The following is a 12,540-nucleotide window of genomic DNA, read 5'->3' on the forward strand; positions in this document are numbered from 1 at the left end:
GAACAAATTCCTTCCTGCACTGCAACAAAAACGTCCGGGAAGGGCTGCGCGTGTGCTGTTTCACCAAGACAACGCACCCGCACATCGAGCTAACGTTACGCAACAGTTTCTTCGTGATAACAACTTTGAAGTGATTCCTCATGCTCCCTACTCACCTGACCTGACTCCTAGTGACTTTTGGCTTTTTCCAATAATGAAAGACGCTCTCCGTGGCCGCACATTCATCAGCCGTGCTGCTATTGCCTCAGCGATTTTCCAGTGGTCAAAATAGACTCCTAAAGAAGCCTTCGCCGCTGCCATGGAATCATGGCGTCAGCGTTGTGAAAAATGTGTACGTCTGCAGGGCGATTACGTCAAGAAGTAACGCCAGTTTCATCGATTTCGGGCGAGTAGTTAATTAGAAAAAAATCGGAGGCCTTAGAACTTGAATGCACCTCGTATAAGGGCCACCGCAGCAGATACCTGGTTCACGAACCTATACTGACTGCTGTGCATCGGCGACGAAGTCTGGAATTTGCATGCCCATACTGCAACTGGGCGCCCACCGAGTGCTGACAGGTGGTTTCTTCAGATGAATCACGTATTACACTCCATGGCAGTACGACCTTGAAACAATCGTCGGAATGGTACAGGCCGGATGAGTGAGCATTACGTTCTGGAGAATCTTTTCGTGGCATTTACAGAGTGATTTCGTTATTCTGGAAATCACAGTGGATCATCACAAGTATGCGTCTAAACTTTGCGACCATGTCCACTCATACAGGGTGTTACAAAAAAGTACGGCCAAACTTTCAGGAAACATTCCTCACACACAAAAAAAGAAAAGATGTTATGTGGACATGTGTCAGGAAACGCTTAATTTCCATGTTAGAGCTTATTTTAGTTTCGTCAGTATGTACTGTACTTCCTCGATTCACCGCCATGATTTCATACGGGATACTCTACCTGTGCTGCTAGAACATGTGCCTTTACAAGTACGACACAACATGTGGTTCATGCACGATGGAGCTCCTGTACATTTCAGTCGAAGTGTTCGTACGCTTCTCAACAACAGATTCGGTGACCGGTGGATTGGTAGAGGCGGACCAATTCCATGGCCTCCACGCTCTCCTGACCTCAACCCTCTTGACTTTCATTTATGGGGGCATTTGAAAGCTCTTGTCTACGCAACCCCGGTACCAAATGTAGAGACTCTTCGTGCTCGTATTGTGGACGGCTGTGATACAATACGCCATTCTCCAGGGCTGCATCATCGCATCAGGGATTCCATGCGACGGAGGGTGGATGCATGTATCCTCGCTAACGGAGGACATTTTGAACATTTCCTGAAACAAAGTGTTTGATGTCACGCTGGTACGTTCTGTTGCTGTGTGTTTCCATTCCATGATTAATGTGATTTGAAGAGAAGTAATAAAATGAGCTCTAACATGGAAAGTAAGCGTTTGCGGACACATGTCCACATAACATCTTTTCTTTCTTTGTGTGTGAGGGATGTTTCCTGAAAGTTTGGCCGTACCTTTTTGTAACACCCTGTATATACTGTTTGCTTTTCCTTGGCACGATGGAATCTACCCGCAGGAGAATTCGACATGTTACACATCTCGCAGTGTACGTCAGTGGTTCTAAGAGCATCAGGATGAGTTTACCGTACTCTCCTGGCCATTAAACTCGCCGGATTTAAAACCAATCGAGAATATGTTAGACTATCTCGATCGGAATGTACGCGCCATGGATCCTCAACCGAGAAACCTACAGTAGGTGGCCACAGCACTGGGGTCGGCTTAGCTCCACCTCCCTGTCGGTAACTTCCAGAACTTCTCAATGGTCTGCGCTGCAAAAGGTGATCATTCATGTTTCTGACAGGTGGTCACGTTAATGTGACTGCTGAATTTTAAGAATAACCTTATTAAATGCAGTAAATATCCATGTTAAATAGTCATCACAGACACGTGAAAAACTAAATCCATTTCATGATCGCAATACACGAAATATTCACTATCCCACAATAATTCAGAGTTCAGCATTATGATTTACACGTTAACACAGGAAAGATAACTATGAATTTAATTCTTGTATCTTGGCGGCTCGCGCATGCCCGCCCAGACGCGGGAGATTGCTGCGTTGCCAGTTGCACGTGCCAGGAGAAGCAGCGCCATTGTGTAGTATAATTCGCAAACTTACATTTAGGGGGGCGCGCAGTTTATGAAGTAAAGCCGCATTAACCCTTTCGCTGCTTCAGAGACGTAGTCCCCGCATTCCGCGCTGTGCGTGATTTTGTCATCACTGCACTGCTCGCCTGTGCAGACACATGATGTTCCGACTGCTTTGGAACACTTATCATTTGATATCACAAAAACTATTTGGCCCAAAAATTTGATTTTTACACATCTTCTTGACTGATACCTTCCGCCCATAAATGACTTAATTTTGTTTCGATGTTCAACGCAGTTATTGTACGGCATTAAATGTAGTAAACCATTGCACGAAATTTTGAAGAGTTTGCAGAGGTAAAAGTCCACAGCGTATACTTTCTGTATGGTCGATTTTAGTTGCCACAAGAAATTTCAAAAAATTACATTCAAACGAATAAAATTCATGAAGGAAGACACTTCGATATTGTTTTTAAATAAAGAAAATATTAAGCACCAAACAAGATTTGAATTCGAAACCTTTTGCGTATCAGCAAATCACTTTAACCACTACACTAACGCAACTCGTCATTCAACAGAAGTCCTGGAGAACTTTAAAAAATCACGCAAAATACCGACAAACACTGTTGGTATGACTACGAATTACTCACGTTTCGTCGAAGTACAATAGGAAATAAACAATTACCGCTGTTCTTTATTGCGAAAAAGCGGTTGGTGAGAATGAATTTCCTTGCTATCGCCTGAATTAGGAGGCTTATTGCTTGTTTGGTTTAATTAATTGATAGAATATGAAGCAGTTGGTATAAAGAATGCTTTTTCCAAACTTTCTTTTATAAAAATGGTTCAAATGGCTCTGAGCACTATGGGACTTAACATCTATGGTCATCAGTCCCCTAGACATTAGAACTACTTAAACCTAACTTACCTAAGGACATCACACAACACCCAGTCATTTCTTTTATAGAAAGTCTGCTATCAAGACATTGCTTTTGTTCAATTACTTTATTTATGAGTGAACGTTTCTAATACTGAAGACACTCGTCCATGCTCTGCACTGCAGTCGAGGTCTGGCAACGTCGTTCTCCGTTCATTGGCTGACTGTGTTTTGTGACGTCAGATGCGCAGAACGAACCTAAACTCGGCCGCCATCGTAAATGACGCCCACTTTAGTGGAAACTCATACTCTGTCTGTTCTTAGTTCCGTAATGCAATCGGAAGAAATAAAGTTCTACGAATTCAGACCTCACGAGAGTTAGAGTCCCTTAGAAAGTTAAAATATTGTAGCTGCTGCTCGCTGCCCAGAATCTATCATTGACTCAACCAGATAACAGACGTTACCATAGCCAGGTCGACCTTCCTTCAGAACCAACATAAAACTGTCTAGAATCGCTCCCTTGAGTGCGCCCACTCGATAAGTGTCCGTCGGCACTTGGCTCCAACAAGGTTCAGCCAGGACCTGCTTCCCACCAAAAATACATCATTATTGTGTTCTACAGACATGGTTTTGACTAAACGTGACCAATTTTTGCACAAATATATTACAACAATATTTTAATAAATAAACGTTATAAACATTATACGTTTGTTTGTGTGGCCATCTTCCGCAGCGACTATTAAGATCTGTTATTATAGGCTATCTGTATTGAGCTGACTGCAGTGTAAGTAAAAAGAATTATACCAGACGCGTTTCGCTTTTATTTACAGAGCATCTTCTGTGGTATTCTATAAATTGGATACACACATTTGTACATTTATTTTTTCGTTCTTTTAGGTTAAAAACAGCGTTTTCTTTATGAAGTTGGTCTGCAAGCTACTTACGGTGTTTTTTTACACAGTCTGCACCTTCCCCTCTTGGTAACAGTGATTGGTGTCGACAGGCTTCATTTCACAGCTGCAGTTTTTGTCATTTTGCGTTATTTCCTGCGCTGCACTATTTATAATTGGCTTTCTTAAATGTTTTTCGTTCATCACTGCGACAGTGTTTATGCCTATTCGTTAGTTTTCGTTCACGTTGTGGATGTTGCCAACCTATGAAACGATTGTGTGTGTGTGTATGTGTGTGTGTGTGTGTGTGTGTGTGTGTGTGTGAGAGAGAGAGAGAGAGAGAGAGAGAGAGAGAGAGAGAGAAAAAGAGAGAGAGGAGAGAGAGAGAGTTAGTGAAAGTGTCTCGTATGTAGGTAGAGACGTGAGAGAGGTGGTGACTTTTTTTTTTTTTGCCCAAGGGGTGTGGGGGAGGGGGACGGAGAGGAACGTCAGGGGAGGCCTGGAGAGTGATTATGGGACAGATCTTCCAGGAAATGGTAGTAGTAAATGGAGCCTGTAGATATATTTGTACTTTTAATGATAAGTGGCCGATTAGTTTAAAGAGTGCGTGGTTTGCCAAGTTGATCTGATCATTTATGAGTTGTTTCTTTTCTTCAAATGGTTCAAATGGCTCTGAGCACTATGGGACTTAACATCTGCGGTCATCAGTCCCCTAGAACTTAGAACTACTTAAACCTAACTAACCTAAGGACGTCACACACATCCATGCCCGAGGCAGGATTCGAACCTGCGACCGTAGCGGTCGCGCGGTTCCAGACTGAAGCGCCTAGAACCGCTCGGCCACCCTTGCCGGCACCATCTTTTACTTTCTGTTTCTTTCACACTTTGTGTTGTTTCTATTCTTTTATTTTGCGTATTTGTTTGTGTGTGATTTTGCCCTTGTGTTGATGACAGCTGGGTGTTTCCTCTTTTCTGTTTCTTGATTTTCTTGTTCAGTGTTCTTACTAAGTTATCTTTGTATCCTTTGGTTGTGGCTATTTCATAGGTTGGAAACACTCACAACGGGAACGAAAACAAACGAATAGGCATAAACACTGTGGCAGTAATCAATGAAAAACGGTTAAGAAAGTCAATTATAAATAGCGTAACGCAGGAAATAACACAAAATGCCAAAAACTGCATATGTGAAATAAAACCTGTCGTCATCAACCACTGCTAGCAAGAGAGGAAGGTGCCGACTATGTAAAGAAACACCGTAAGTAGCTTGCAGACCAACTTCATAAATAAAACGCTGTTTTTAACCTAAAAGAACAAAAAAAATAAATGTGCAAACGTGTGTATCCAAGATACACAGAAGATGATTTGTAAATAAAAGCGAAACGCATCTAGTGTAATTCTTTTTAATTACATTGCAGTCAGCTCAAGACAAATAACCTATCATAACTGATGTTATAAAGATTCGTCCACACTCAGACGATTCGCAATACATATAGATAAAGGTGTGTTCATAAATAAATAAGCCAGAATTTTTCCGTAAGGGCGCTCGCGTTGAATACCAACAAAATGTTATATAATATTGTTTAAGCAATTATTTATGCCTCCTTGACAGGAGTGTCCTTTGGTACTCTTTTCAGTGGTGGAGTCAGCCGACACATACGACTGACGAGTTTAAAATTTTCACATTCTTTCACACCAGCTGTAATCAACATTTATATAACGTTACTGGCAAAGTAAAGTACATACCGATGTGACAAGATATGAGGTATTCATGCTTATTCAGTTCCTGTGTATTTGTGGAGGATATGATTTTCTGAAACACATTTGCATAATGTAAAAGATATAAAAAGAAAATAAATCAATAAATAAAATAGTTACAGATACGTAGCTTTCAGGGATGGTGGCTATAACGCAATTATCTGAGATTTCATTCGTTGAAATCGCGTGATGCCTTTAAAAGGAGTTAATTCTATGGTTCATTGTGGCAATATTTACTCACTGCAAAATATCAACTTACATTATTGTTTCACTGGCAACGGCTCATCTTCGTGAGATCGCCGGTGTATTCAGATTTGCTTTATTATGTAAATGTAACGTAATATAAAATTTTTAAGAGTTATAAGGAGCCGTATTTCAGACTGTCTCACACTTCGCCATTTATGGTGCGTCTTCTGCACAAAGGCCATGCGAGCAATGGCCGTTCAAATTCCCAGCTTTGGGATTTAGCCATTTCCGGCTGCTGGGTAACTGCCTTTGTACTCGGCCGACCAGCAACGTTCGCTCGGGCTGGCCTGGCCCTGCGGCCTCCTGTTAGCATTCAGTTACACAAACAAATTCACCTAACCTCGTACCAGTAACTCACCAACATGCCCGTAACGTTGCAGAGGGTTCAAAATGGTTCAAATGGCTCTGAGCACTATGGGACTTAACATCTAAGGTCATCAGTCCCCTAGAACTTAGAACTACTTAAACCTAACGAACCTAAGGACGTAACACACATCCATGCCCGAGGCAGGATTCGAACCTGCGACCGTAGCAGTCGCGCGATTCCGGACTGAAGCGCCCAGAACCGCAAGACCACCGCGGCCGGCCGTTGCAGAGGGCATCTACTTCTAAGTTACTCATATTGGCAGCTGTTCTTAACTCGAATTCCGAAATATTTACTGTATCTTCTTTGGTAAAGGACTTGTGGAAAACCGTGTTTAGTAACTCTGCTTTAGTGGCGCTGTCGTAGTTTCTACGCAGTGATGCTTCGAGTGCGTGCTGCCACAGGCGTACTTCACATATCACTAGAGCGTCTTCGGATTTTCTGTCAGATTTCGAGACAAAATTTCTACATCTACGTCTCTACATTTACATGATTACTCTGCCATTCACGATAAAGTGTCAGGAAGAGGGTTCAATGAACCACCTTCAGCTGTCTCTCTACCGTTCCACTCTCGAACGGCACGCGGGAAAAACGAGCACTTAAATTGTTCCGTGCGAGCCCTGATTTCTCTTATTTTATCGTGATGACCATTTCCCCCTCTGTAGGTGGGTGCCAACAGCATGTTTTCGCAATCGGAGGAGAAAACTGGTGATTGAAATTTCATGAGAAGATCCCGTCGCACGAAAAACGCCTTTGTTTTAATGATTGCCACTCCAATTCACGTATCATGTTTGTGACACTGTCTCCCCTATTTCGCGATAGTACAAAACGAGCTGCCTTTATTTGTACTTTTTCGATGTCATCCGTGAGTCCCACCTGATGCGGATCCCACACCGCACAGCAGTACTGCAGAATAGGGCGGACAAGTGTGGTGTAAGCAGTCTCTTTGGTAGAGCTTCTGTACCTTCTAAGTGTTCTGCCAATGAATCGAAGTCTTTCGTTTGCTCTACCCACAATATTATCTATGTGATCGTTCCACTTTAGGTTATTTGTAATTGTAATCCCTAAGTGTTTAGTTGAATTTACAGCCGTCAGATTTGTGTGACTTATCGCGTAATCAAAATTTACCTGATTTCTTTTAGTACTTGGTCGGCCGGGGTGGCCGAGCGGTTCTAGGCGCTACAGTCTGGAACCGCGCGTGCCGGCCGAGGTGGTCTAGCGGTTCTAGGCGCTCAGTCCGGAACCGCGCGACTGCTACGGTCGCAGGTTCGAATCCTGCCTCGGGCATGGACGTTTGTGATGTCCTTAGGTTAGTTAGGTTTAAGTAGTTCTAAGTTCTAGGGGACTGATGACCTCAGAAATTAAGTCCCATAGTCCTCAGAGCCATTGAACCATTTATATCACTTCGTTGGGGAACGCCGGATATTAATTCTGTTTTACTCGATGACTTCCCGTCTATTACTACGAACTGTGACCTTTCTGACAGGAAATCACAAATCCAGTCTCACAACTGAGGCGATACTCCGTAGGCACGCAGTTTGATTAGAAGATGCTTGTGAGGAACGGTGTCGAAAGCCTTCTGGAAATCGAAAAATATGGAATCAATCTGACATCCCCTGTCGATAGCACTTATTACTTCATGAGTATAAAGAGCTAGTTGTGTTTCACAAGAACGATATTTTCTGAATCCGTGCTGACTATATGTCAATAAATCGTTTTCTTGGAGGTCTTTCATGACGTTAGAATACAGTATATGTTCTAAACCACTACTGCAAATCGACGTTAGTGATATAGGCCTGTAATTCAGTGGATTACTCCTATTTCCCTTTTTGGGTATTGGTGTGATTTGAGCAATTCTCCAGTCTTTAGGTACGTATCTTTCTGTGAGCGAGTGGTTGTATGTAATTGCTAAATATGGAGCTATTTTATCAGCATACTCTGAGAGGAACCTGACTGGTATACAATCTGTACCGGAGGCCTTGCCTTTATTAAGTGGTTTAAGCTGCTTTGTCACACCGAGGATATCTACTTCTATGTTTCTCATCTTGGCAGTTGTTCTTGATTGGAATTCATTGTGGAAACTATTAAAAGCATCTCGCACTAAAGCCACACTAATTTTGGAGCTTCTCTGAAACATCGCCAATTTTGAAGCTTTTGCATTGTTTCAAATCAGGCATGCTTTTTTCGTTGCATCTGTATTGCAGGACCTAAGTGTGACCATTGCACAACTGACATTTTTAACTTGCATGTTTCTTGCATTTCCAAATATGTCTGTCATTTTAACTTAGAACACGTAGGTTGTGAAGTAAGAGGAGTGGTGGGGCCTGACTTCAGCACCATCACAAATAATATACTAGTGACAGAAATCAGAACTGTTACCTCGGATATTTTAAATTTTCCCAAAATTTTTACTAGTTTGGGTGTGCTCTGTGATGGTGATCGCCGATCGTGGTCTGTATTTTTCATCAGGCAGTAGTGCCGGCAGCATGTGTAATGTGTCCTGTAGTGGGCCTAAACATGGAGCTGTCAGTGGCCAAGTGGACCTGTGGCGTGGTGAGGTATGAGAGGTGGTGCGGAAATGGCGCCATGGCGACCCTCCCATTGCGGCATGTGTTTAAATAAAAACGCAGTTATCCCTATCCTATTACACATATGCCGTAAGTGTTTAAACAGCGCACAATTTAAAACTTCGAACAACTATGCACTCACCATTGGCATGTGGGGTAAGAAACATTGTATAAAAATTCAAGGTGTTATGATGATACAGGGATTTTTACAGTATCAATTATCGCAGCAACGGCATATGACAAGTTCCGCCTGGACTTATTCATGTTATGTATAGTATAACACAGACAATAATTGTAGAAATTATGTTAATTTCTGTTTTGAAACGTACAAATGTGTGTGTTGTTTCTTATGTTTCATGAGCGGCGCAGTAACTAAGCAGTAACGGAAGGAATCTTCCATCTGGTTCGGAATATGGAAGTCGCCGGATGCAGACGTGAGAAAGCCGAGGCCATGTGCAGTAAGAAGATATCGGAAGCTCTTCTTAGATGCTGTGGTCTATGTTCTTAACGGTGAAATTATGTTATATAAATGAAAATGTAATGTTGTAACTTCAGTTCTATGTCAGAGTTCGATGCTAGCTGTTCTGGAACAGACACGCTTCATGGCAGATGGACATAGAAATACTCACGTGGCAGTCATCTGTGTAAGGTGTTACAAAATAAAACGTTTTCTGTCTTTTAAAAAGAAAAGCGCTAAAGCATTAATTATCTTGGAAATTGGTAAATCCAGTTTCTTTATACTGAGATGTGCGTGAAGAATAGGAAGAGAAGTGATTTTTGCTGAATGAAAATTTACAACCTTACGACGCTAAAAGAAAGTGGTTCTAATCTCCGACTTATCGAGTTTACGAGGAGTGATATAAACTGTCAATCTAGGAATGATTTTCAAAGCATAGTGATCTGATAGTATATATCAGTGAAACGTCATCAGTTTTATTATTCAAGAGGCGTCTACATTGAACACACAATACGTAATGAATAATTTACTACATTTGAGAATTTTAATACGCTTACAGACATAATTGTGCTTACGGAGATTGGTGTTAACAGTCATCTTTGTTTCGCATACTAACGGATAAACGATGGGAAGAAGATCTCTGGTTTCAACTCACATAATTACCCCAAAAGATAATTTTTCTGAAGCATTTATACTATGCAATTCACACAATTCGACCTCTAGAGCGGAGTGAACCTGTCTAAATAATAATTTCCCTAATTTTCGGATATATGGAGGTATGGTTAGCTGTGGTCTCTGTGAAGATGAGAGTGGAACATACTTGGCCTACGAACTACGTAAGATACGCTTGACCAGAAGAGTCCTGAAGCTTCTGATTACTAATATACCTATAGAGAGATTGTGACGTGGCCCAGCCTGAGGTAGTAACTTCTGAATATGCCAGTAAACTGTGATGTTTGAGTAGTTGGCGAAATTGTTGAGATGTCATTTTAAACTTAAGACAACTGGGCTACTAGAATTTACCAGTATTTTGAACTGAACTCTTGGATTTTATGCTTTTGACAAGATGGTTCAAATGGCCCTGAGCACTATGGGACTTAACTTCTGAGGTCATCAGTCCCCTAGAACTTAGAGCCACTTAAACCTAACTAACCTAAGGACATCACACCCATCGATGCCCGAGGCAGGATTCGAAACTTTAGATTCTTTACTTAATGGTTCAAATGGCTCTGAGCACTATGGGACTCAACAGCTTAGGTCATAAGTCCCCTAGAACTTAGAACTACTTAAACCTAACTAACCTAAAGACATCACACACACCCATGTCCGAGGCAGGATTCGAACCTGCGACCGTAGCAGTCCCGCGGTTCCGGACTATTCTTCACTTAGCATAAGTGATCTGACAACCATGTAGGCTGTGCGTGTTTGCAGAGGAGCACCTGGACTTCTGTATTTAGCCCAAGTGATCTGGCAATGGCAGCCATTCAGCCAATGTTTGTATGCCTACGTCTGTCATCTTGGGTCGTCATCTTATATTCTGACTTCAGAGGGCTGAGGAAACCCAGTTGGGCAAATGTCCTGGCAACGATGCAACCCGTGCCTGTATGGCCAAGCCCATCATATTGAAATCTAACTTAGCATAAGTGATCTGCCAACCATACAGCCTGCACTCGATTTATACTTGAGCAGTTGGTCTGCGTCTGCCTTCTTGGATGTTTTGAATTTTCTGCCGATTTTTAATTTCTCACTATTTTATACAGGGTGGGGCAAATGAAAGTGGCCCAGAGATCAGAGTTCCCAGATACAGAGAAATACAGCAGAGGAAAGGAAAAACAGTACTAACCTGAGTATGGAAGATATTGAAAGTGACCACCATTCATCTCGTGTAACTTTTGGGCCCTGGTTCGGAATGCTTTTTGATTTGTCCAAAACGGATTCTGTCTGACGCCATTTTCGAAATAAGCGTTGCATGGAACTCTTTGCTGGCACCTTGACACCATTAAACTTCTCAGTAAACAACTGACTACGCCGTTTCCACGACTTTCTTGTCGCGTATCATTCCACAACGAACATCCGCTGCTCCACTGTGAGTACCATCGTCCACTTGGCACTGATTCACTCACACTGACACAGCCCGCACTACACTCTGGACCGGTGTGGATCACGTGGCGGGCATACACGTGGTGTGCGCGCACGAGTTGTTATATGCATACATTCACGTCCAATCGTATCCACTCGTCCGCGCCAATTTTATTTGCCCCACCCTGTACATAGGCGATTGGCCTAGGTCCGCTGTGACGTCAGAGGATCGGGGGAGACGGAGGCGAAATATTACAGCGATGCATGATGACGTCAGAGATGATGGACCTGGTATTTCAAATAGAGACAAAATACGAAATACCATTTAAATGAATCCTTGTTACAACTACATTTTATACAGAGACGTCATACCGAAGTGAAGTTTGTTTCTAGTACCGTAGAGAAAAACCGTAATAAGTGTTTATTTGATAAAGGAAAATTCTTCGTGGTTTATAGCCATAGAGCAAGGTAAAATGAAAACATAATTCAGCAGCTGTTGATGGCAGCATTTGTAACAAGCATTTTTAGCAAATTGCGATTCTTTTCATTTCTGTTGATTTCTGTTTCCCTTACACGTACAAGCTCTACAACATTTAGCGCTAACATCAGTTGCTTTCAGAATGAGATTTTCACCCTGCAGCGGAGTGTGCGCTGATATGAAACTTCCTGGCAGATTAAAACTGTGTGCGGGACTGAGACTCGAAGTCGGGACCTTTGCCCTTCGCGGGCAAGTGCTCTACCACCTGAGCTACCCAAGCATGACTTACGCCCCCTCTTCACAGCTTTACTTCTGCCAGTACCTCGTCTCCTACCTTCCAAACTTTACAGAAGCTCTCCTGCGAACCTTGCAGAACTAGCACTCCTGAAAGAAAGGATATTGCGGAAACATTGCTTAGCCACAGCCTGGGGGATGTTGCCAGGAAGTTTCATATCAGCGCACACTCCGTTGCAGAGTAAAACTCTCATTCGGGAAACATCCCCCAGGCTGTGGCTAAGCCATGTCTCCGCAATATCCTTTCTTTCAGGAGTGCTAGTTCTGCAAGGTTCGCAGGACAGCTTCTGTAAAGTTTGGAACGTAGGAGACGAGGTACTGGCAGAAGTAAAGCTGTGAGGACGGAAGGTGAGCCGTGCTTGGATAGCTTAGATGGTAGAGCACTT

This window comes from Schistocerca cancellata, chromosome 4, assembly GCF_023864275.1.
Source record: "Schistocerca cancellata isolate TAMUIC-IGC-003103 chromosome 4, iqSchCanc2.1, whole genome shotgun sequence".
Classification (NCBI taxonomy): Eukaryota; Metazoa; Arthropoda; class Insecta; order Orthoptera; family Acrididae; genus Schistocerca; species Schistocerca cancellata.